General features: G+C 47.5%; 1 long non-coding RNA gene across 1 annotated transcript in view; it reads right to left on the bottom strand.

Annotated features, from left to right (window-relative positions):
• The window catches only part of LOC141579324 (uncharacterized), a 32,691-nt gene extending 21,630 nt beyond the window's left edge, over window positions 1-11,061 (bottom strand). The window contains exon 1 of the long non-coding RNA XR_012510469.1: window positions 10,322-11,061. This is a non-coding gene — a long non-coding RNA (uncharacterized LOC141579324). The remainder of the gene's footprint in view (window positions 1-10,321) is intronic.
• Between the last annotated feature and the right edge of the window lie 1,084 nt (window positions 11,062-12,145).

Raw genomic sequence — 12,145 nt, 5'->3', positions numbered from 1 at the left:
TTTTTTAGAGACTCAACTCAGATTTAAGATGGGGAAAAAAACATCCATTTCTCAGAGGAATTCTTGAGAACTATGTAAACTGGGTCTGAGATGTCTAGTCTTTTAACATTATTCAAGAATTCATATTACCAAGTCTTAAAACTACCTGATAACCCACAGTGGTGATAGTGATCGTAACAGCTGCCAACACGGATCGAGTTCCGGCTAGGACTGCTCTGTTCTGACATCTCTGCCCCTGAGGCCTCACCAGGCTGAGAGCACTAAATTCGGTCATTCATGAGCATCACGTGTAAGTCCTACATTTGTGCTTCTCACTCCCCCCTCCCCAGCCCCTCTGAGGGAAGCATTGTTATCATGTTCTCCACCCGCAGACAAGGCCACTGAGGCACTGAGACTAAACCCGTTCCAGGTCACATCGGCATTAAAGGACGTCTGTATTTCTGCTGTTTTGCTTTTGACAAAGGAATCTGAGATATCAATTCAAGAGAGACTGTTAAATAATCAAGTCTGTCTGGTCTTCACCTCAAAGAGCAGATACTATAACTTCCTGATGTAGGATGAGGCTACCGCCACAAACTGACTCAGCTTGAAATTAATATCCAAGATGAAGCAGCGGATACACGTAAATATTCACGAGTGTCAACTCCGCTCACGGGTCTGGGCCCTTCACTGCCTGAACGGGGGTGAAGTCCCCACCCGTGTCTGGGAGGGAAGCGTGGCTCTTCCAGGTCGCACCCAGGCTTCACGGGCTCTTTCCCCACACAGACTGTCCTCAGTGATTTAAAAGCTCTCAATATTTTTACACCATGCAAAACTGAAAGACATTTCTGCAGATGGAGTAATTTCTCAGGCTTAAACCTTTTTTGCCTACACTTAGCAAGGGTGAAAAAAGATTCATGACTCTGCAAAGTGTCTGACCCTCACCACTCACAGGAGTAGAAAGGCCACAGCAGAAGATGACTCTTCACATTGCAGGATGAGGCCAAAATAAAGCAGCCCCAACAACAGGCGCTCCCAGAGACAGCGCTCAGCAGTCTTCTGCACACTCACGGTTGTGCAGCCCTCACCACCATCTATCTCCAGAACACTCCATCATCCAAAAAGAAACCCCCTGTCCACTAGTAGTCACACCCCATCCCCCCTCCACCCAGCCCCTTGCAAACATCACCTGCTCTCTGCATCTGCATGTGCCTATTCTGGGCATTTCAGATCACTGAAATCAACAATATGTGGCCGTTTGTGTCTGGTTCCTTTCACTTAACATGCTGTTATCAAGGCTCGTAGATGTTGAAGTGGTATCAGCATCTCGCTCTGTTTTTGTTTTTTTTTTTTTTTGAAAACGTTAAAGTTTATTAGAAGGTGGTAAGTACTATCAAAAAGAGTAGATTGGAGCATAAGGTATTGTGTTTCAAAGGGAAAAAGTCGGGTTGAGCAGTCAGGGTGGACTTCCCAGAACAGGTGGACTTTTTCATCTTCCCCTTTATTTTTTTTTTCTTTTTTATTCACTCTTACGTCTGAATAATGTTCCAATACATGGAGATACTACATTCTGTTCATCCATTCAGCAGCTATATATGGACGAGGTCCAGAAGAATGAGTTTAAGAGGTGACTAGCAGGGATGACATTAAACAAAGGGCAAGATGTGCTTTAAAAAAAAAGCCAACCAATGGAGGCACAAGGAAATTCACTGCGTTTCTGAGCAAAGTGCATGCTTGCTTTGGCAGCATTACCGTGCAGGGCTGGGGAGGATATTGGCAGGAATCACGGGGAGGGTATCACCTGAGAAGACGCCCCACTGCAAGTAGCTCAGCCAGTTCTCCTCCCTCATCCTGTATTGTTAGAGCCATGTTTCTTGGTTTCTCTTATTTCAAGTAATAGCACTTTAACTACACATCTGATCATCTGCATCAGACCACCTTACCTCCAAGCCACAGAAAATCATTCACTGACCGGAGCAGCTCCAGGACATAACGGTGATGTATCAGGGAGTACTGCAGCATCCCTGCCTGCAAGCACAAACCACACATGTGCCCTGGTGATGTCCGGAAAATAAAATGCATGGAAATATCTCACTGCTGTTACACGACATCTAACCCTAAATTTCCCCAAAATCATGCTGTCAAAGTATTACTCAACCCTCTTACTACAAACAACAACAACAACAACAAAAACAGCTAAGAAGGCAAATTTAGGCTCTTCCATTGAAAACCAGCAACCATCAATGCCAGTATCTGAGCTGGAATGCTCCTGACTTCAAAAACCACTGCACATTTACTTTTGAATCGTGAAAGGCCCATATGTATTCCGTGGATTATATTACAGTAGGATTTTTCATTTCAAAATTTCCAGTTGCAACTTTAGCGCAAAAAAGTTTATGTTTCAGATTTCAAATAAATCAATTATCTTCCACATTCTTAATGTTGATCCTATTATTATTTTATAAAGGGAGCTATGCTGCATATTATAAACCAACTGTTTGGCTTCTGCAAACAAGACCTTTATGACCTCACTATTTCAGAGCAAACTTTAATGATGCTTTGAGAGGTGGGGCCTGGGGCGCTCCCTAACAGCTCTTTAAATACTGACAAGGATGTGCTATTAAGTAATGCAAAGGCTCTAAGTCCACATTAACTAGGAAACCAAAGAAACTACACCAAAGCCTTACTTTATCATTTTTAAATATTCCTATTTTTTGAATATTAATGTTCTTAAAAGATATGATTTTTTTTGAGAAAGATAACAGCTGTATTAAATTTCCTCTCACCAAGAACGCAATTTTTATCAAGAATAAAACACCTATGGAAATCCAAAAGACGGATATTTCTACCAGAGTGTATATGCAGATCTGAACACAAACCTAAATCCTATCAGATCTCAAGCGAACGAGCTCAACAAAGTCCTGGGCTACCCTGGAACTTAGCTCTTCTCTTCCAAATGTTGGCTGAGCTAAGATCATCACACAAGGCAGGGAAGGAGAGAAGAGGAAAGTCCACCTGGTGGCCTCCATCTGTTTTCTTCCAGCCAAAAGGCGCCGCAAGGGCGGCCCCGCTAACAAGCCCTCCCCATAAGAAAATCCGTCATCCACACTGCCCCTGCCGTCCCCAAGCAGCCCCGACGCCCCTCTCCCACGGGTCACCTCCCAGTCTGTGAATGGTTTTCTAATGACCCCCCCCAGTTGGTGGCACCCTCCCGCTCTTCCCCGCTACACACACACACACACACACACACACAGAGCAACGGCAGTCTTCCCAAAGCACAAATTTGATTACATCACCCCCACTTCAAACCCTTCAGAGGCTCCCTGGTAGAGTTCTAGCCCCACCCCCGACACTGCTCACCCAGCCTCACCACAGTTCCCAGGTCCCCAGTAACCTCAGGGGCCCCCTGACCTGCTCCTACTTCCCACTTGCCTCCAGGCTCATTTTGACTGTTTCTCAAGGAAGCCTTCCCTCCCCCCAACCTCCACACTTTGTTCCTCTGTTCCTAGAACATTCTAGGCTGTCAACTTCTGACACTGCTAAGCTCCCAAGAAGCAAATACATTTTGCTTACTAATGTGGGTCCACTCTCTCTCCCCTGGCCACTCAGAAGTGCTCGTGTAATGAATAAATGAATGACGGGGTGGGACTCCAAATTACAGACATACCTGCTCTCGCCCATCCCGACACTTCTTTCTGTAGAATATCAGAAGCAAAACCAGAAGTACCTTTTCTGAGGGTCACTACCTGCTGACACCCTTCACTGCCTCCTGTGTCAGTTCTAGTAAAACCCAAACTCATCCAAAGCCCTCCACCCAAGGTCATCTCCAGTGTCGTCCCCAGCAGGGCACCCTCCACCCTGGACCACACAAGGCACACTCCCCGAGTTTCCACCCCACAAGCCTCCAGGCCTCTGCCCGGGCTGCTCCTGCCACGTGAGCCATCCTCTTGATGCCTTCTCCTGGCTAACACTTACTATGTCCTCACAACTGAAAGTAGAGCCCATTTCTTCCAGGAATTCCTCTCTGATAATGTCCTTTAGGTCTTGACTGGGCTCCCTCTACATCAGCACTGCATGGAGACCAACTGGGTGTTTGCCTGCTCCTTTGAGACCACGACCTCTTGGGGGCCACGTGTGTAGGAGTGAGAGATTACAAGAGGGGTGGGAGAAGCAAAAAGCAAAAATCACAGCTGAAGTCCCAAATTCAAGGATTCTTTCTCAGAAAAAGGAATAAAATATTTCACACGTATGCAATATGGTTACTATTTTTGTGGCTTGTGGACAGCAAGAGCTTGGTGTTCTAGTCCAAAATCCAGGTTACATGCAAAGAAATGTATATATTCATATCCAAAGGAAACCAGAGCTGCTCAACAACAGTTTGCAGTTAGAATTGAAAGGAATTTTGATAAGGGCAGTCTCTCTCTCTCTCTTTTTTCTTTTCTAGCATCATATAATTTTAGAAATATTTGCGTGACTAAGAGATGGCTACAGCCCGTAATTCTGCACTGGAGTGTTTGGGGCTGAGGAAGCCCAGATTACATGCACTGTGTAAATGCAATCACACCAACACAAAGACAGCGCCCTGGTGGTGGAGCTGATGTTCCAAAGCAGGCAGCCTTATGCAGTAAGAGAACTCTAAATAGAAAGGAACAAATGCAATGTTCTGTACTCAATTTCATTCGCTATAAGGGCCATGAACTGATAGTATATCTTGTCTAGTGAAACCCAAAAATAAATTTTCATTGTCGATTTTCTTCATCTGACCGTTTTATGCTAACTTTATATATGAAACCCTCACTCCATACGGAAAGCTCAGGCCTACGCTGCAGCACATTTATATCCCGCGGAAGAAAGTCTATCAAGGGAGAACTAGAGAGTTTCCCTTCAGAAGCTGCTAAGTCTGGTTTTGCACCTGTACGTCATTTGCAACCACGTCATCATCAAAAGAGTAAGACCTTACTTCTGTGGGGCGAAAAGCACTGCGGTGCCGAACCATCAAAGAACACTGAGATTTGTGAAACAGTCCTGAGGCACATAAGTTGCACTTTCTCTGAAAGGCTCCAAAACTGACCCACTTCACCATTCCACGTACAACAGGGAGGTACCGGAATTAGTAGAGAATACATGCTCTTGAAATCTGACAAGGCCCTGCTTGAATCTTGCTACAGCATTTACTAGCCGCAAAACAGACCAATTCCTTAACCCCTCTGAGAAGGCTTCCCAATCTGCAAAAGGGGGCTGCCACCACCCACCTGGGAGGCATGGATGTGAATGCAACACGCAAGTAGGGCGGCCAACTGGTACGTGACACGGGGCCTGGCTCGTTTCCCTCCGCTGCCCTCCTCCCCCTTCAAACTTGCTCTGTTCCCCCCGGTAAGGGTCAAGCCCCCAGAACAGACTGCCTGATTCTTCTGTGTGTCCCCGGATACATGACTTACCCTTAGGAGGCCAGAAAAACAACTGTCTCCTCCCCAGTCACCATCAATGTTCTTAAGAGTCTGAGAATTTTTAACTCTATTTTGCAGGGAGATTATTCCAAAACTGTCCAAACACCATTCTCCAGGTTGACTCCCCTCCCAGCCCCCATCCCTTCTCACCTCAGATCCTCTGTCTGATTGCCTTCTGTTCATGGGAAAGCGAGTCCAGTAGGGTGGGGACTTCCTAGGCCTCCCTCTCTCCCTCACAGATGGGTGTGACTACCTTCTCCCCACTCCAACTTTAGCTTCTGAGGAGACTCCCCTTCCGGACCCTGGACACTGCAGCCACTGCATCGTCCCAAGACGCGCACACGTGGCCACAACCTTCCCTTCAGATTTCTTCCTGGGTGGCCCTCCCCATCCCCCCGCCCCTTAAGGTTAAATGGTATTGCTCTGAAAATCGCAAACGCTGCCGCTGACTGACACACCAAACCTGCATTGTCTGGGCTTTCCTCTAACCGAGGCACAGCCCTGCCCCCCCTCAGCCTCAGTCTGCACCTCTCGAGATGAGCTCATCCAACTACACGGCTGTGAACACCAGCTAAGAATGACGACTCACAACGTGTATCTCTAGACCGGCAACTTCACCGGGGCCCCAGGCTCATAGACCAGAGTGCGTCTTTGAAGTCCTAACTTGGATGACAAATGGCATCTTAAAAATGCCTCATGTCCACCATTTACTCTGGAATTCGATTTCTGGAGGTACCTCCCACGCTCCCCATATTAGTAACAGCCCCAGCACTCACCTAGGTGTTTGAGGTCACATTAAATTTCCCCTGTTCCCTCCACCTATCCCTGCACTGGAATCTGTCTTGTCATTTCCATCGCTAAGCCCATCTCAAGTCTGGTTCTGCAGGGACCACGGCCGGAACCCCACAAGCTCATAGCATGGTGCAGTGAGTCACAATCTTCTGAAGGGTGCTCCCTGGATGGGGAGGCATCTCCTGGCACGGGTCACCTCAGTAGGCACTGGATTCTCACACAGGAGGCCCTGGAGAAGGGACTCAAGGTTCTTCCGTGGTCTGAACTTTGAAGGGCCCGAGGTCTGTGGAAGCTTCTAATTAGCAGACACACTTGCCAGTGAGCAGATGAGGATGGAGGAACCCAGGCAAGGCTGTTCTCACTCTGAACCCTGGGCTCTCAGGAGCCACGGGAAAGGCCTGTGTCCAGGGCACAGCCCAGCCATCACAGATCCAAGCCTGCATTTGCCAACCCGGACAGCCTAGACTCCTTCTACTTGTGACACTTACATCTGTTCTCTTCCCCCCGAGAATGTGATGGACTCTTTCAGAAAGCCTGGCCTGTCTCAAGCGAGACCAAGTCAGTGAAGGGTGAAGTGTCGACATTTGGACCAGAGCATGAAAGGAGAACAAGGCCTCATGGCCAGCATGACGGTGGTGGCCAAACACTTCCCCCAGGTGAGATGAACCAGAGTGGGGGTAAAAATCCAAGGTCCTAGGTCGGTCAAAGCTTCTTCCTACACGGCTGACTTAGGTGTTGGAGACTCACTCGGCAAACTAACGACACGGCCGTCAGTGGTGGACGTCAGCTGCAACAGACACAGAGTCAGCTACTTACTGAAAACATGTGTTAAAAGTAAAGTCCTGTGTAGGGAGGACTGCATGGCTGCTGAGCCAAACCACAGACCTGGCTCTGCATGCCAACTGGCTGAAGCAGAGAGGAAGCCACGGTCCCCTTTAGCGGACCCTGTGTCCACCAGATCCAGGTGAGCCAGCTACTTAGGAGAAGGCAATGTTGTCCTGATACTCAGAAAAAACTGCCACGTAAAGGGAAAAAAGAGTGGCATGGATTTTAGACCCGCTTCTGCCCCTTTATGAAGCTAAAGTAAAGTAAATGGCACTGGGAAGTTGAATGCAAAAAAAAAAAACAAAAACGGTGACTGCTTCCTCCAACAGCTGCTCACCCATGAGCCGGCCACTTCCTCACCAGTGACCGCCGGCCAGGCAGCACCATCACGCACGTCACAGAGTGACAGCCAGGAACCGCGTGCCGAGCACGTTTGTGGAAAAGCAGGAATTGAGCAAGATGCTGCAGACTTTGACTTTACAAGATTAAATACACCATGAAAATAATCCCTCAGCAGCCGCCTAAATCAATTCGTATCTCACTTCTTGAAAACAATCAAACAAATTTAATAAGGGTGCATTTGTCACCAAATATAAGGAGGACCAAACAGGTTCCTCAAAGCAAGGATTTTAACAGGTATCAAACACCAGTGGGTGATGTGATAACAAAGCAAACATTCCAAAAATAAGAAAATAAAAAGATGACTAAGATAATACATGGATCAAGGCAGCTGTTAAGTTTTTGTCTTTTAAAGTGATGGAGACTGCACGGAGGGCGATCCAGCTATTTCCAATGCAGGGTGTGCACAGCCCACCTTTTCAGACGCAACAACATACTCAAAGGCCAGTACAAGAGAAAAAGGGAAAAAGAAAAAGGAAAAGAGGAACAAGCGAAAATTAGAAACACACAAGAACAAAAATGAATTTGACTGCCTGTACAAGAATTTACGTGAGTGTGTGAGGCCAGGGACGCAGGGACAGTGAGACCCATTCTCACCTCCTGCTCCAGGGAAGGCAGGGGCCTGTGTGGAGCAGTGCTGCCGGGGGACACCAAAGTGGTCAGAGCCCCAAACCAAAACTCCACCTACATGCGTCTAGATAGATTTTGAGCTACAAATTATGGTCACATTTCAGGCTGGACAGTTTTACTCACTCCCACCAAGAGTAGCAGGAGAGGATTAGGCTCTGCTCCTGCGCCAAAGCATTGTTTTATAAATTAATGACTGTAGAATTGTAAAAGGAACAATGGAGTAAAAGTGACTGGAGAAGAACGTGCTTCACCCGAGCTCACAGGCCGCGTTATCTCACTGACGTTCTGATGCTGGCTGGGTGCTTTTTGTACCACAACAGACAGACCCACCAGGAGGGAGGTTTTAATGCGCTGCTGTATTTTGATGCTGAGAACCATGCCTGGTACATGAGGTTCTGGGTAAACAATGGTGACAGTGTCAAACACTATGGGCTAAGCACACATCCAACTACTCTGCGAAATCCCAAGGAAAGACTTGAAAAGGCAAAAACAAGCTGGCATTCTCTGGTGGGTCTACAGACTCAGAGCCAAACAGTTGCTGAGCAAAAATGTCACCAGTGCCTCCTATGACAATAGGGGAGGCAATGGCCACGGGGCTGGGGCATGGCTCCAGGCTTCCACTGCTCACCCAACAGTCTGTCCAGGGGGAGAAGTTGGTCCCTGGTTACGTTGCACCGATGAACCTACCTGGACTAAAACCTGGGGGCTCAGCAGGAGGTGACAGGTGAGGTGAACGGATCCAGTCTGGGAGAAGACTGGTGCTGGCAGCTGTGCCTTCAGCAGTGCCCAGGCTCCTAAACCTGCCACCTCATCTCCAAGGAGAAGAATGTGAGTGCGGACATGTAGATCACAGGACCCTGTGAGGACAAGTACAGATCATGGCCACGACATTACTTGCCCCTTCCTTAAGCCATAGAAGAATCTCCGGGGAGGAACTGAAAATTCATCCAGAGTTCGCCAGGGAACACACGCTGGTGGGACTCGGGTCCCCTGTGCCTCTCACTCACAGGGCTGTTCTGGATTTTCTTTTTATCAATTCTCTAGCACCTTCTCCTCCAACTGACCAACAACCAGAAATTAGGATCTGATCTTAAGTAAGTTCAAGAATCACAGATCACCGCCTCCACAGCGGACCCAGCTGCACATTCTAGGAGCTCTGACCGTCACCTGTGAGACCGCCATGAGCGCTCTCCAGACTCAAGGCCCAAGGCCGTAGGCCGGGGAGACACAGATTCCCTCACTCTCCGCAGCAAAGGAGGACCACCTCTCTGCAAAGGCATCTCAACCTCTCCTGCCCGAGGGACAGCATGTTGGACACACGGGGAAACAGAGCAGAAGGTGGGGAGTAGGCAGCCCAGAAGAGCTCGTCTGCACTTTCGAGGCAAAGTGAGGCCTTTGACATAATCACAGGGACAAAGTGAATATGAACCTTTCCCTGCTCTGTCCCAAACTCCGTGACAAGCCTTTTCCTGCATTAGGAGTTCTTTCGGAAGTCCCTGGCGGTGTTTCTGATGTCTTAACCTGGCATGGTGACTGTCAGGCATGAAGAGAGGGCCTGAGCCGTGCAGGTGCTGAGCCTAGGAGTCAGGAGACTCAGGCTCCACTCCCACCTCAACCGGAGCCTCATTCTGCATCTTGGGATTCAGCATCTCATCTATAAGCAAAGGGATGAGACTATCCCAGGACACGCTGCCCATCAGTAATGAAATGAGATCCATGTAAAGAAAGTTTCCCAGTTGCCACATTTAAAAATTAAACAAAGAACTAAACAAACAAACAAAAACAAATACTAGAAACTGATTTTAAGAACAGATCTTACTTATTCTACTGTATGTAAAATACTATCATTTTGACATGTAATCAATATAGAAAGTAACAAGATAGTTTACATTCTTTTTCCTAGACAAGTCTCAGCATCTGATGTGCATTTGACCTACAGCACCTCTCAGCTCAGACCAGCCTCCTCCCCAGAGCTCCTAGCATCAGAAGCTCTGGCTAATCTATTGGACAGCAACTCCAAGTGTCCCACCAGGGTTCCTGTCTGAAAAGTGGGAGGCAGTGTCCACACTAACCCTAAAAGGATCTCTCTGAAACAAAGGCGGATTCACTTTTAAATGTCTGTAAACCGGCTTGCTGCACCTCCCTCCACCCTTGGCTACTAGACAGCCCTCTTTCTTGTTGATCCCTTTCTGGATGTAGGGAAGCAACCTGGCACAGGACCAGGGCGGGCGGGCCGCCAGGTAAATTACCTTCAGTCTGTGTCCAGTCCCATGAAGTCCTCCTTCTCAAACAGGATGCAGAGGAGCGGGATCTTGTCCCCAGAGTTGTCGGGGGCCCCATCCAGCCACTTAGACTTGAGCGAGATGAAGAGTGACTCAGTGAAGCCCTCGATCCTCTTCACCACACTGCAGTCCTTGTAGATTGAACGCCACGTCGGTGCGTGTCTGCTCGGCTACCTCCCCATGCAGCACAAAGACAAAGAGCTGAGAGTCATTAAGCGTGGTGCCATACAGCTCCTCTGCATGTGGAGCTTATCGAAGGCCTTGGCCAAGAGGCAGTCCGCAATGGTGACAAGGCCCACGAACTTGCGGTTGGTCTGGAGTTCGCTCCACCCATTCTCGGGCGCATAGTGGTGCCTATAGTAGATACAGAGTGCCCACTGGGAGCCGCAGGGGATGATCCGGCTCACCAAGGAGATTTGCTTATAAATGCAAAAGAAATTCTCTGAGATGATTCCAACGGCTTGGACCACCACGGGGAGAGTCTTGTAGTCCTCAGCACTCTGAACGTAGTCAGGGATGCTCGTGTTGCAGGCCCTGCAGAGAGGGGAGAGGAGATCGAAGTACATACTGTGCTGCGGGCTGCGGGCCCCTCTGGGTTGCGGTGACCTGGTGTGTACCAGCCAGAAGGCAAGGGAAGTCCAAGCAAAGCTGGGGGTACAGTTTGTCCTCAGAGTCTGCACATGGCTACCGTAGCTCGGATCACATTACCCAGCTTTTGGTCTAGGCTTCCGGGCCCTGCAGAGAAGGATCACTTATTGTTTACTGTACCAAGCACCTAGCCAGACCCTTATGCATAGTCAGTCCTCAAAACTGCTGAATAAAGAAATGAACAAAGGAACTGCTTTCCCGAACCCGCTTCAGCAGAATATAAACAAAAGAACCACAGTGGGATCAAAACATCTGGATTTCAACTCCAATTTATTTGAACTCCTAAGTTGCAGAATAATGGATAAGAAAACTTGCCTTGGGGAGGAGGGTACAGTTCAGTGGTGAGCACGTGCTTAGCAAGTACAAGGTCCTGGGTTCAATCCCCAGTAACTCATTTTAAAAATATGAAACAAATAAATAAATCTAATTACTCTCCTCAAAAAATATTTTTTAATTCAAAATTCAAAAAACACCTTGCAATTGACACAACATTGTAAACTTGAGTATACTTCAATTAAAAAAAAAATCCTTGCCTTACAAGAATATATCTGGATTATGGATATGTAAAATGTAAAATGCCTAGGGTACCACCTGCATAAAAAATGGGAACTGTACAAATTTACTATCCCTCCTTTATGAACTATATTTCCTTTGGGGGGTTTATAACTTCGCAGAGCTAATTTTCTCAGATTAAAAAAGAAAATATTACCTGATTATCAGTACTGCTGAAGAATCAGATAACCCTATGAAAGCATCTGACCCACTGAGGTTAGTCAATAAAAGTTTTTTGAATGAATGAATAAACAAGCAAAGTGAATGCTGCTGCCTGCCACAGACCATCATAATGGTACTGCCTGGAAATTCCAAGCCCACATTCCACCTGACTCTACATTAACCATGTGGGTGACCTGGGCATGCCTGTGTGCTTCTCTAAGACCCAGGTTAATCATGAATAGAAATGAGGGCAATAACACAAACCTCAAAGGGTTAGTGAGTCAGTAATGAATTGTATCCCAACTTTGCAAGGTGGAACCATTAAGGAAAATTGGGCAAAATACCATAGGCCCTCTCCATATAATCTCTTACGACTACATGGGAATCTACATTACATCTTAAAATAAAAAGTCTAATTTTTTAAAGAGG

The sequence above is a fragment of the Camelus bactrianus genome, chromosome 2, assembly GCF_048773025.1.
Source record: "Camelus bactrianus isolate YW-2024 breed Bactrian camel chromosome 2, ASM4877302v1, whole genome shotgun sequence".
NCBI lineage: Eukaryota > Metazoa > Chordata > Mammalia > Artiodactyla > Camelidae > Camelus > Camelus bactrianus.
The sequence above is the reverse complement of the archived record's forward strand: the minus strand, read 5'-3'. Positions and strand labels throughout refer to the sequence as shown.